This window comes from Myotis brandtii, unplaced genomic scaffold (assembly GCF_000412655.1).
Source record: "Myotis brandtii unplaced genomic scaffold, ASM41265v1 scaffold910, whole genome shotgun sequence".
NCBI classification, from domain to species: domain Eukaryota; kingdom Metazoa; phylum Chordata; class Mammalia; order Chiroptera; family Vespertilionidae; genus Myotis; species Myotis brandtii.
Window position 1 is genome coordinate 328,871 of NW_005371748.1, and position 11,671 is coordinate 340,541.

At 46.9% G+C, this 11,671-nt stretch overlaps 1 pseudogene; it reads right to left on the reverse strand.

The window, feature by feature from the left end:
• Nucleotides 1–1,194: 1,194 nt before the first annotated feature.
• The window catches only part of LOC102254178, an 11,332-nt pseudogene continuing 855 nt past the window's right edge, over nt 1,195–11,671 (reverse strand).

The following is an 11,671-nucleotide window of genomic DNA, read 5'->3' on the forward strand; positions in this document are numbered from 1 at the left end:
TAACAGTAGCAACATTACAGTTATGAAGTAGCAATGAAAATAATTTTATGGTTGGGTCACAACATGAGGAACTGCATTTAAAGGGCCAGAAGGTTGAGAACCATTGGTTTAAAGCCTCATCCACCAAAAGCAAGCGTAAAATGCAGGGCATATGGGGAAAGCTTCTAACATTGGAGAAAATACCTGAATAATAATCAACAGGAGATTTTTAGAAATAGATATGTTAAGGGTCATGCAGGTAGGGATAAAGAGAAATAGGACCCTATGAAAAGGTGATTCCTTGTTACTTACATGCACATCCTCAAAGTGTCTCAGTTATAGAAGGTAACACCTTCCCAGGTCCAGGGGATTCACACTAGGGCACCTTTGGCATCATTACTCAACTGGTCACATCAGTGATCACCGAAGCTGCATAATTCATTGGGCTCCCAGGAAAAAATATGTCAACACTTACAGAGAAGAGTGGACACCCCTCACTTCAGGAGCCATTGTGATGGTGTTTCTTTATAAGGAGCCATAATTTCAATGGACCTGGACCCCTGTCTCTGTCCATTATCATCAACGTCACCATCATAATTTCATCATCATCATCATCAACATCATCATCAACACCATCATAATTTTCATCATCATCATTTGCTTACTTATAATTATTCTTCTCATTTTTGTAGATCTTGTTTTTGTACACACATAAAGATATTTTATCTCAATTTTTGCTTTTTTATACTTGTAAGTATAATGGGTAGCCATACTCTATTTTCTTTTTTGTTTGTGTTCTGACAACTGTTGGTTCATTGCTGCTGCTTCTTCCATCTGCTCCTTACATGGGAATTGAGTTAAGAAATCATAGTTTTTTCTTTAGATGTCATTTTGAGATTGAAACCACCCACTGGAAGCAGAATTCCTCACCATCCCCAACTTCCTGGACAAAATAAAGCCCTGAGCAAGTCTCCTTTCATGGCTTCATCAAACTAGCCCTGATTGGAGGGCCTTTCCTCTGCTTCCAGAGATTTCAACCATGGACATAATAAAACATCCCATGTCCCTTAATGTTTGTGTTCATGATCAGCCTAGACATCTGCACCAAGTTATGTGGCTGCCTCTGCCTCTTCCTGGTGTCAGCTACTCTTGTGCTATGAGCATGATGACAAGTCAATGACTGTCATCACCGGGGTTTTCTTCTCAGCTTTGGGTTCAAATAACTGTGTTGGCCACGGCTAGAAATAGAGATGTTTTTCAATTTAAGGTGAGCATTCAGGTGAGCCGCACTGTTAAGTCAGTGGAGCCTCTTGTTAGATTCAGGGCATTTGGGTCAGAAAATTAGATGATTGTCATTTGGGCACAAGAGTGTTTGAAAGAGATTCTGTGCCTTTTGTCCACATGAGAAAGTTGTGTCTCTTTACAACAGACTTTTTAACGCAAGGGCTTCTGAGGTAAGTGCAGAATCGGGAATCCAGAGGATCTCTGAGGGAAACTGTGACATGAAGAGGAAACCACACAGGAAACCAGCCCAAACCTCCAACTGCACCTGCTGCTGGGATGGTCCTTGTGTTCAGGGACCCTGATCGCCCCCCTGGTGGTCACAGCCCATCCTGCAGGGAGGTTTGTGTCTGGGCTCACACTGATTTCCCTCACTGTGTCTTGCACAGTAATACATAGCCATGTCCTCAGACTTGAGGCCATTGATCTGCAGATAGGCCGTGCTGACAGAGGTGTCCATGGAGAAGACACATCTTTCTGAGAAGCCCTGGGCATACATGGGTTTCTCAGTTTCTGTGTTGATCCAGCCCATATACTGCAGGCCCTTTCCCAGGGCCTGTCACACCCACCGCATAGAGTAGCTGGTGAAGGTGTATCCCGAAGCCTTGCAGGAGACCTTCACAGAGGCCCCAGGCTTCCTCACCTCAGCCCCAGACTGCACCAGCTGCACCTGGGAGTGGACACCTGTGGGGAGGAGACAGGAGTGGGTGGAAAACCCTCTTGACTCTCCCTGGTCCCTTTCTCAACCCAGACTCTGGAGAGCCCCTTACCTGTAGCCATGGCCACCAGGAGGAGGGTTCTCCAACTCCAGTCCGTGGTGAGGACTGTGATGTTTGCACTTCTCTAGGGGAGGGTGTGGCTGTGTGTAATGCCCTCAGGGGACAGACTTATCCATATTTAATCCAGTCTGCCTCCTCTCTTTTGCATATTCATGAGACAGAGTATTTCATAGCTGAGGTCTTGGCCCCACCTGAGAGAAAATGGTTGACACGGGGAACAGGCTCAACGGGAGTCTGAGTGTCCAAGTCCTAATCTTGGGTGGAGGAGTTGAGTCATCTGTCAGGTTCGTGACCTCTGTGCAGACTGAGGAACCAGCCCCACAGGACATGCTCACCTTTCTGGGCCCACCTTTGGGTGACATGGGGCCACCTGGAGCAGCTCTGGGCTTTGATACCTGAATGTCTTCTTCCTGGATCAGCGTGTCTCCAAAATGTTGCGCCTAGTGAGGTGATAAATCCATCCCTGCCCCATCCCCTTACAATTCAGATATCCGAAAGCCATTGAAACACCCCCTTGTGTGTAGTTCTTATGTCTCAAGGAGTTGGGTAAATGCTCTGATAGAGCAGGATATTCACAGTCACCTCAGCTGTCGTGACCAACTTTCAGTTTGGATTGTTTGTATGAAGAGAGGAAGGCCCAGGACTTAGAGGAATCCCCTCTCCAGCTCCCTCTGCCCCTGCTCCTGTGGCAACAGCCTGTGCCCCTGGGCCCTGAGCGCCCCCTGCTGCCCAGTCCTGGATCTTCAGGGGAGGGTCCTGTCTAGGCTCACAGGGCATTGACCTCTCAGCATCTCTAGTCCAGTAGTGAAAACTGTGCCTTGACGTCAGATTCCTCCCTCAGGGACATTGTGTGGTTTTGATGTCTCTGGACAGAGTGATCTGGCCTTCCTGAGCCCTAATAGGTTTGCAGGGAGACCCCAAACCAGGGCTTTAGGAAGTCACCAGGGAGCCCTTCCCTGGAACTCCCAGTTGCACAGACACTGCTGACCCTCCCCTCATTCGGAACCTCCCAGGGCCCTGGGGCCACTTATGTTCTTAGGTTCCTCTCGTTGAAGGTCCCATGTGAGTATACCGGCATTGGGCCAAATCTCACAGTACTTTTAGTATTTAATAAATTACACTCACCCCCCCAACACGCACACACTGATGATTTTTTTTTGCTATGAATCCACATTTGCCCTTCTTCCCTGTCCATCGCACATGGGCAGGGACCACAAGGGAATTTTAGGCCTGGGTGTGACTTTCTTTGGAAACCGATTAAATTCACCCACAATACAAACACAGCCTTTGAAGAGCAGGCTCTTGTGTGTCCGTGCTTTTTCTGGTCCTGTACACCCACATGCAGGTTAGAACAAGTCAGGGAGAGTCAGAGGTGGCGATGGGTCACCCTTTGACTGCAGGGGAGCATTGCAGTGTGTCCCCAAAGACCCCCTCATTAAGCTGGATGTACACCTCAGAACTAGGAGGGGGAGAGGCAGCATCATTGTCAGCTGTCAGGTGAGGCTGCTCTCCCAGGTAACCTGGTGGGTGGGGCCACAGTGGGCAGGTGAGTGAGGCCAGCTCTGGGAGGGACCCTAGCTTCCTCAGGATCCTCATTCCAGGATGAATTAAGAGTCTGTCTGTTCTTGGTGTCCAACCTGATGGTTAACTCCCGCCCTGTTGCCCTCAGTCCACTGCCTCCCATGTGGAGACACTCACTGCTCAGAGAACCACAGCTGCACCATCAGCCCCTGCAGAAGCCTCCATCTCCTCCAGCATCGGCATCTCTGGTTCACCCTCATGGGTAGTCCTGTCCTGAGTACACTGTCGCGAGTGAGAATTCAGAAACCACTGGTGGTTACTCAGGCTCCTACATGGAGAGTTCAGGGATATCCCCATTTTGTCAAACCCATGTGTTTGTGCTGGTCCATCAAGCACCTGGCAGGTGTCTGCCACTATTTCCTGTAAGTGAGTGTACATTTATCCTCTATGTGGCTCTTGTCCTGATGGGTTGTTACATGCATGCCCTGCATTAAGCAACATCCTTTCTTAACAATGTTCACAGCAAAGTGATGACTCAAATGAATCTCTGTCGCTTCAGGAAATGTCCATCAGGAACGTTCCTGCATGAAGGGGGCTGATGGCAGCTTCAGGCCACTTGTCTGGGACGTGTCCTGCGTGACTCTGGAGCAATGCACATGTCAAATTAATAGATGAAGTAGGTTGTGTGCATTAGTAACTAAAATTTTATAGAAGACAGCAAGGAGCACGGGAGTGCCTGTCTGAAGTAAGGGGCATTGTAGGGCAGTGTGTACCAGTCTGAGGACAGAGAGTGTGAGGATCTTTTTGTAAAATACTAGAGGCCCGATGCACGAAATTCATGCAAGAGTAGGCCTTCCTTTCCCCGGCTGCCGGCACCAGCTTCCCTCTGGCACCCGGGACCAGGGCTTCCCTTGCTGCCCTGGCTTTATCCAGAAGGTCATCTGGAATTATGTCTAGTCTAATTAGCATATTATGCTTTTATTATTATAGATATTTAATTCATTTCAGAGAGGGAGAGAGAGATATATACAGAAACATTAATGATGAGAGAGAATCATGGATCTGCTGCCTCCAGCATGCTCCCTGCTGGGGAACCAATCCAGTGGGCATGTACAAGTGGGCATGAATTTAAAGATAAATCAGGCCCAGGGAAATCTAGTGCCCTCGTCATCATTAATTATGTGTGCTCTTGTTCAAGATGCACTATTCCCACTCCACATAGAGGATCAAAAGCCTACTGAAGGCCAGGAGGATTTACCACCACCCCTCCACCTGAGGTAGAGCCTGTAGTACCTAAAGCCCCGCTCCTGGAGGAAATATTTCCTGATCCTCTGCCTCCCGTGTGGGAGAGTCCATCAACTAGATCCTTGGGGAGCTTTTGGTTTGCCCAGTTATGCAAGATAAACAAGGCAATAGGATTCATGAGCCACTCTCCTTTAATACATTTAAGGAAATAAGGAAGGGTATCAGAGACAATGGGGCTAACAGCCTGTTTATAATGGGCTCCTCAATGTCTGTCTGAATATTATCACACTAGAGGCCTGGTGCACAAAAATTTGTGCACTCGGGGATGGGGGGGTCCCTCAGCCCGGCCTGTGCCCTCTTGCAGTCTGCAACCTCTCAGGGGATGACCTCTTTCTGTCTTAGGCCTGCTCCCCGGGGGATTGGGCCTATAATGGCAATCAGACATCCCTCTGGCAGCCTGGCAGCCCTCGGGGGATGTCCACTTGCCGGCAGGGAGCAGACCTAAGCTGCAGTCAGACATCCTTAGCGCTGCTGAGGAGGCAGGAGAGCCTCCCACCACCACCACGCAGCCATCAGGTTGGCTTGTGGCTGAGCAGAGCTCCCCCATGTGAGAGCACACTGACCACCAGAGGGCAGCTCCTGCATTGAGCGTCTGCCCCCTGGTGATCAGTGTGTGTCATAGTGACCAGTCATTCTCAGTCTTTCTTCTGTTAGGGTCAGTTTGCATATTACCCTTTTACTAAATAGGATAGAGGCCTGGTGCATGGGTAGGAGCCGGCTGGTTTGCCTTGAAGGGTGTCCCGGATCAGGGTGGGGGTCCCGCTTGGGTGCTTGGCCAGCCTGGGTGAGGGGCTGATAGCTGTTTGCAGCTGGTCACACCCCCTTCAGGGTGGGGGTCCCCACTGGGGTGCCTGGGCAGCCTGGATGAGGGGCTGATGGCTGTTTTCAGGCTGGCCACACCCCTTTTAGGGTGGGGGTCACCACTGGGGTGCTTGGGCAGTCTGACTGAGGGGCTGAGGGTTGTTTTCAGGCTGGCAGACTACTGAAGCTCCCAGCATTTCCTTTTTTTTCTTTTTTTTTATTCTGGGATTTATTTACCTTCTATAATTGAAACATTGTTGCCGTTACTGGCGCTTCCAGCTCTGAGGCCGTGGCCACCTGAAAGCAGGTATCTGGGGTTTGTTTAGCTTCTATAATTGAAACATTGTTGCTTCCGTAGCTAAGAGCCAGGCCGTGGCAGGCGGGGAACTTTGGCTTCCTCCATCACGGGAGCCAGCAAGCTTCCTGCTCGCTTCGGCTGCGTGGATGCCGGCCGCCATCTTTGTTGGCAGTTAATTTGCATATCGCCCTGATTAGCCAATGGGAAGCATAGCGGAGGTACCGTTAATTACACTTTTTGTCTTTTATTAGATAGGATGACACCTTGGTACTGGCAGATTTAGCTAAAAGAGCGTTAGAGGCCAGTTAGTATTTGCTATGGAGAGCAGAATATGATGAGATCTGTGAGCAACAGGCTGTTTGTGGGTGTTCAATGGCAGCCCCACCTGGCAGCCCTGTGGGCTGCATTCTGGCTGTAAGTCCCAGGGCACTGTGAGACATCCTGTGAGGAATCCATAGAGAAGGAGCTTATTTTGCATCCTGTATTACCACCTAGAATATTACCTCATTGAACATCAGCACAATTATGGTACTTAGGAGATAAGCAGAAATCCTAATACCCATATATCTCACCAGGGAATGACAAGGCTCATCAGCTATTGGAGCCTTAGAAAAAACATAGGACCAATTATGGCACAAAAGATTTTTGGGAATGCTCATTGTAGCCATCATCTCAGCTATTGTCATTCTGACTACTGCCAGCATCTCTGTGGCAGCCCTTTCTGAGTCTGTATAGATGGTCACATTCATAGAAAATATGGCCAAAAATGTAACTAGGGAATTCAGTATACAACAACACATAGATAAAAAATATTAGCTAGAACACAGGCAATAGAGGCAGCCATTGGATATTTGGGGAAAGGCAGGATGCTATAGCAAACAGGCAAGTGTTCAATTGCTATTGGGAACATAAGCACATATGTGTCACCCCTTAAAATGGAGCAGTAGTCACCATCAGTGGATTGATGTTAAAAAGCATCTATGGGGAGTCTTTCATGATAACCTTACTAGAGAAGTAAACACATTGCAAAAGCAAATTAAAGAATCCTCACTTGCTATCAATGAACATGGACTACTGACCACTGCTTAGAATGCAGTAAAGGAGAATTTGGAGTGGATAGACCCCGCCACGCGGTTTCCTAGAATTAATTGGTACCTGATCAGACTAACTATTGCTGTCATTATAATTCTCTTTGATTTTCTTATAGTCTGTAAAATCAGAACTCAAGCAATGAATGCACTTCTCAGACCCAGACATTCCAAAGCAGAAAATTTGCCACCTTCCTCTGTCTTCGGCATCCAGTAAAACAAAATAGGGAGAGATGTGGGGAAGCACGGGACTTGGTTGGAAAGTCTGTAAGGAGGAAACTCCGAATGGTCAGAACCTCCTGGGGGAGTTGGCTGAAGGCAACTACCCCTGCCTTGACTTTTCCAAACGAGTTTGTGTACGTGCGAGCCTCTGGGTGTCTCTTGGAATCTTTATGCTCAGTCTTCAGATGTCCTTGCTTAAAGGACACTGCAGATTCATGTGTCTTCTCAAGGATGCTTGCCCTGCTGAATGTATCTAAAAGTTAATTTTAGTTCAAGATGCTTTTGCAATAAAAGCCTAAGGAGACAGGTGAATGGGGTTGTTTGGTTGCTCTAGCGAGGCAGTCCCTTAGCCCTCTCTTTCACAGAAACATGTGTCAGAGTAATCATTCATCCTTTGCTCAGGGTCTGCCAGTCAGCCTCAGCAATCGTCACCAGCACCAGCACCACAGTTATAATCATCATCATTTGCCTATTCATAATTATTTTCTCATTTTCAGTAGACTTTAATTTTGTACACACATAATGACATATTATCTCAACATTTGCTCAGTTTATATACTTGTTCAGTAAAATATCTAGTCATACTTTATTTTCTTGTTTGTTTGATTTCTGAAAATTGATGGCTTATTCCTGCCTCTTCTCACTTGGCCTCGCATGGAAAGCTGAAAAGAAAGGTTGGGTCTCCTCTCTGTATGTTAATAAGAGGTTGAAACCACACAAGCTGTTGTAAGCAGAATTCCTCCTCCTCCCCCACCACCTCAACTAAATAAAATCCCTGAGCAAGTCTCCTTTCCTGGCTCCATCAAAGCAGGTCTGACTTCCTGATGGGCCTTTCCTGTGCCTCCCAGAGATTTCAACTCTGTGCATAATAAATATTCCATGTTCACTGGTGTGTGTTTGTTACCAGCCTGGACACCTGTACCAAGCTGCTGTGGGTCTCTTTGCATCAGCCTAGCATCACCTACACTCGGTGGTATGAGCATCATGACAAGTCAATGACTGTCACCTCCTGGGATCTTTCTTCTCTAGCTTTGGGGTCACACTCCTCTGGTGCCCACTATCCAGCACACATGTGTCCCACTGGCTGGCAGCGACCATGAGCTGTGTGGGGCTGAGCTGCCCTGTTGAGTCAGCAGAGCCTGTGATTTTATTTAGGTGACTTGGGCAGAATTTTTGATCATCAATTGGTACTTGGTACAAGAGTGTCTGATAAAATTCTCTGCAGTGTGTCCACGTGAGAAAGTTGTGTCTGTTTAAAACAGACGTTTCTAACCCAGAAACTTCAGAGGTAAGTGCAGAGTCAGGAATCCAGAGGTTCCCTGAAGGAAATGTGGCATGAAGAGGAAACCAGCCCAAACCTGCAACTGCACCTGCTGCTGGGATGGTCCTTGTGTTCAGGGACCCTGAGCGCCCCCTGGTTGTCACAGCCTCTCCTGCAGAGAGGTTTGTGTCTGGGCTCACACTGACTTCTCCTCACTGTGTGTCTGTTGTACAGTAATACATGGCAATGTCCTCAGCTTTCAGGATGTTCATTTGCAGATACAGCGTTTTCCTGGCATTGTCTCTGGACATTGTGAATTGGCTCTTCACAGAGATGGCATAATAAGTACTACTTCCGTCAGGATTAATATATGAGACCCACTCCAGCTCCTTCCCTGGCACCTGGCGGACCCAGTTCACCCAGAAGTTACTGAAGGTGAACCCAGATCCTACACAGGAGAGTCTCAGAGACTCCCCAGGCTGCACCAAGTCACCTCCAGACTTCACGAGCTGCACCTCACACTGGCACCTGCAAACACAACTATGTCCTGGTCAGGACACTCTCTCACACTCACAGTTTCTCCCGCACATATCCACTCACATACACAGTATATCTTGTTGTCCATAAATTACCTCTCAAAATGGCCACAAGGAAAACCCAGCTCAGCCCAAACCCCATGGTGAGTGCTCTGTCTCAGTCCTGATCAGGGAATGGGAACACCTGGGGATCCTGGGGTTGGGCTCCTGTCCCAGAGCTGCAGGGTCATGGCTGGGCTGGTTTTTATGAGCAGAGGAGGACCTATTTGCATGTTCTACTACTATATAGGGAGATCTGGGGTTGGATTATGACAGAAAGGACATGGTCCCAGAGTGTGACATGTCCAAGCATGCATGTCTGTGAAGAATTACTTCCCATATCTGGGCCTGTGCTCTCCCCAGTAGATGAAAATGCTCCAGGAGACCTGTATGAAGACCCAGAAGAGAAAATTGTCATAAAAAGAAAAATAAGAGTTTTAAAATGAGATATGCCTTTGACAGTCACCAATAATGACAACCAAGAGAAAGCAACCCTCACAACCTGAGAAAGAAGAAAGAGTGCAGGAGGTTCATGTTCTGGAGAAAGGAATTTGCATCCAATTCCACTTCCACCACAAAGTGATCAAAGGATAAACTAAGACCAGAGTGTGGGCCTAGAGCCAGTGGACAAAGTGCTGGGGAAAGTGGATTGTCTGTGTGGGTCCCTGGGAATCAGACGCTTGAACTATAGAGACACAGACAGAGCACCCGGGTCCTATTCCTTTAGGGGAGTTTGGTGCTGGACATGTAGCAGCTGCCTTGCCCTCATTTCTGTTTCATTTTCTAGATTCATTTGTGGGTCCTGTTTCTGTCTTTGGTGATGTAGATGACATTCAGTCAGAACTAGGATTTGGTAGTGAAGATGCAGGTAAAGAGTAGGGAGTAATTAAGTTGAATTCATGAAAATCTTGTGATTGGAAATCTTGATGTCTACATGTGACCCTTGGGACCACTGTCACCATGTCCCCACATGATGGGACCTGCACCTGACTCAGTGCCACATTGTGGTGGAGGGGAAGCTACCTGGGTATACGATGGGAGATTATCCAAGACCAAGGACACACACATCCAGGGTTCTTGTTTCATCAGGTTGTCATCTCCTTGTTGTTTAGCCAGTTCAAGGTTCCTTTCCCCACTTTCCTCTGAAACAGCCCCACATATTCCCTAGAGTCATGAATTCACTTTGTTTAGAGTGTGCAGGAGCACAAGCCACTTGTGTGTAGAATTCCTACCTTAATCTTTCCTGAATTTACTTTCTAGTTCTATAATTTTTCTGATTCAATTTTTGGATTTTCTATATATAAGATTACATAATCTGCATATACATAGGAAGAGGCATTTTAACTTTATATTTCTGATGTAGATAGTATTTTTATTTTTTCTTGACTAGGATTTTTACAAGTATTTCTAGTTTTGTAGAATAGAAGCAGTCACATTGGGCACCCTTTTCTTGATCTTGATCTTGAAGAATAACTTTCTGTTTCCTCTGTGTCTCAGTGGGCACCCTTGTCTTAATCATGATCTTAGAAAATTAACTTTCTATTTCCTCTGTTTAGTATTATGTCACTTGTTGGTTTTATAAATGTTGCTTTTGTTATGTTAAGTCCATACTTTGTATAAGTAATTTATTAAAAACGTATTCATAAAAGGATTTTGAATTTTTAAAGTTTTTAAAATTTTTTTTTATCTATTTATGTGAAGTGTATTTGTTCTAAATTCTGTGGTTTACATACATTGAATCATCCTTGCATATGGACGATATTCCACTTGACCGTTGCTAATGATTCCTTCAATATGCTATCAAATGTCCTAGTGTGTTGTTGACTTGGAACTGGGGAAGAAGAGGATGCAAGACTTATTTTGAATCACAAGTCAGAAATATGCCTGACTTTCATGAGCAAATTGTTACTATACATATGGGTTTAAAGCTCTGACTTCCTGGCGACCCTTCCTGTGCTTCCCAGAGATTTCAACCATGTGCATAATAAACATTTCATGTCCCTTGGTGTGTGTTTTTGTTGTCATCCTGGTCATGTGCACCAAGCGGTGTGGGTCCCTCTGCCTCTGCCTGGTGTCACCTACTCTTGGTGCTATGAGCATGATGACAAGTCAACAACCGTCACCACCCAGGGTCCTTCTCAGCTTTGGGTTCATATATCTGTGTTGACTACGGTTCAGCATTCAGGTGAGCTGCACTGTTAAGTCAGCAGAGCATCTTGTTAGATTCAGGAAACATGGGGCAGAAAATTAGTTGAATGCCATTTGGTCACAAGGGTGGCTGAAAGAGACTCTCTGCCTTCTGTCCACGTGAGAAAGCTGTCTCTGTTGACAACAGACTTTCTAACTGAGAGACGTCAGAGGTAAGTGCAGAGTCAGGAATCCAGAGAGGTTCCCTGAGGGAAACTGTGACATGAAGAGGAAACCACACAGGAAACAAGCCCAAACCTCAAACTGCACCTTCTGCTGGGATGGTCCTTGTGTTCAGGGACCCTGAGCGCCTCCTGGTGGTCACAGCCCATCCTGCAGGGAGGTTTGTGTCTGGGCTCACACTGACTTCCGCT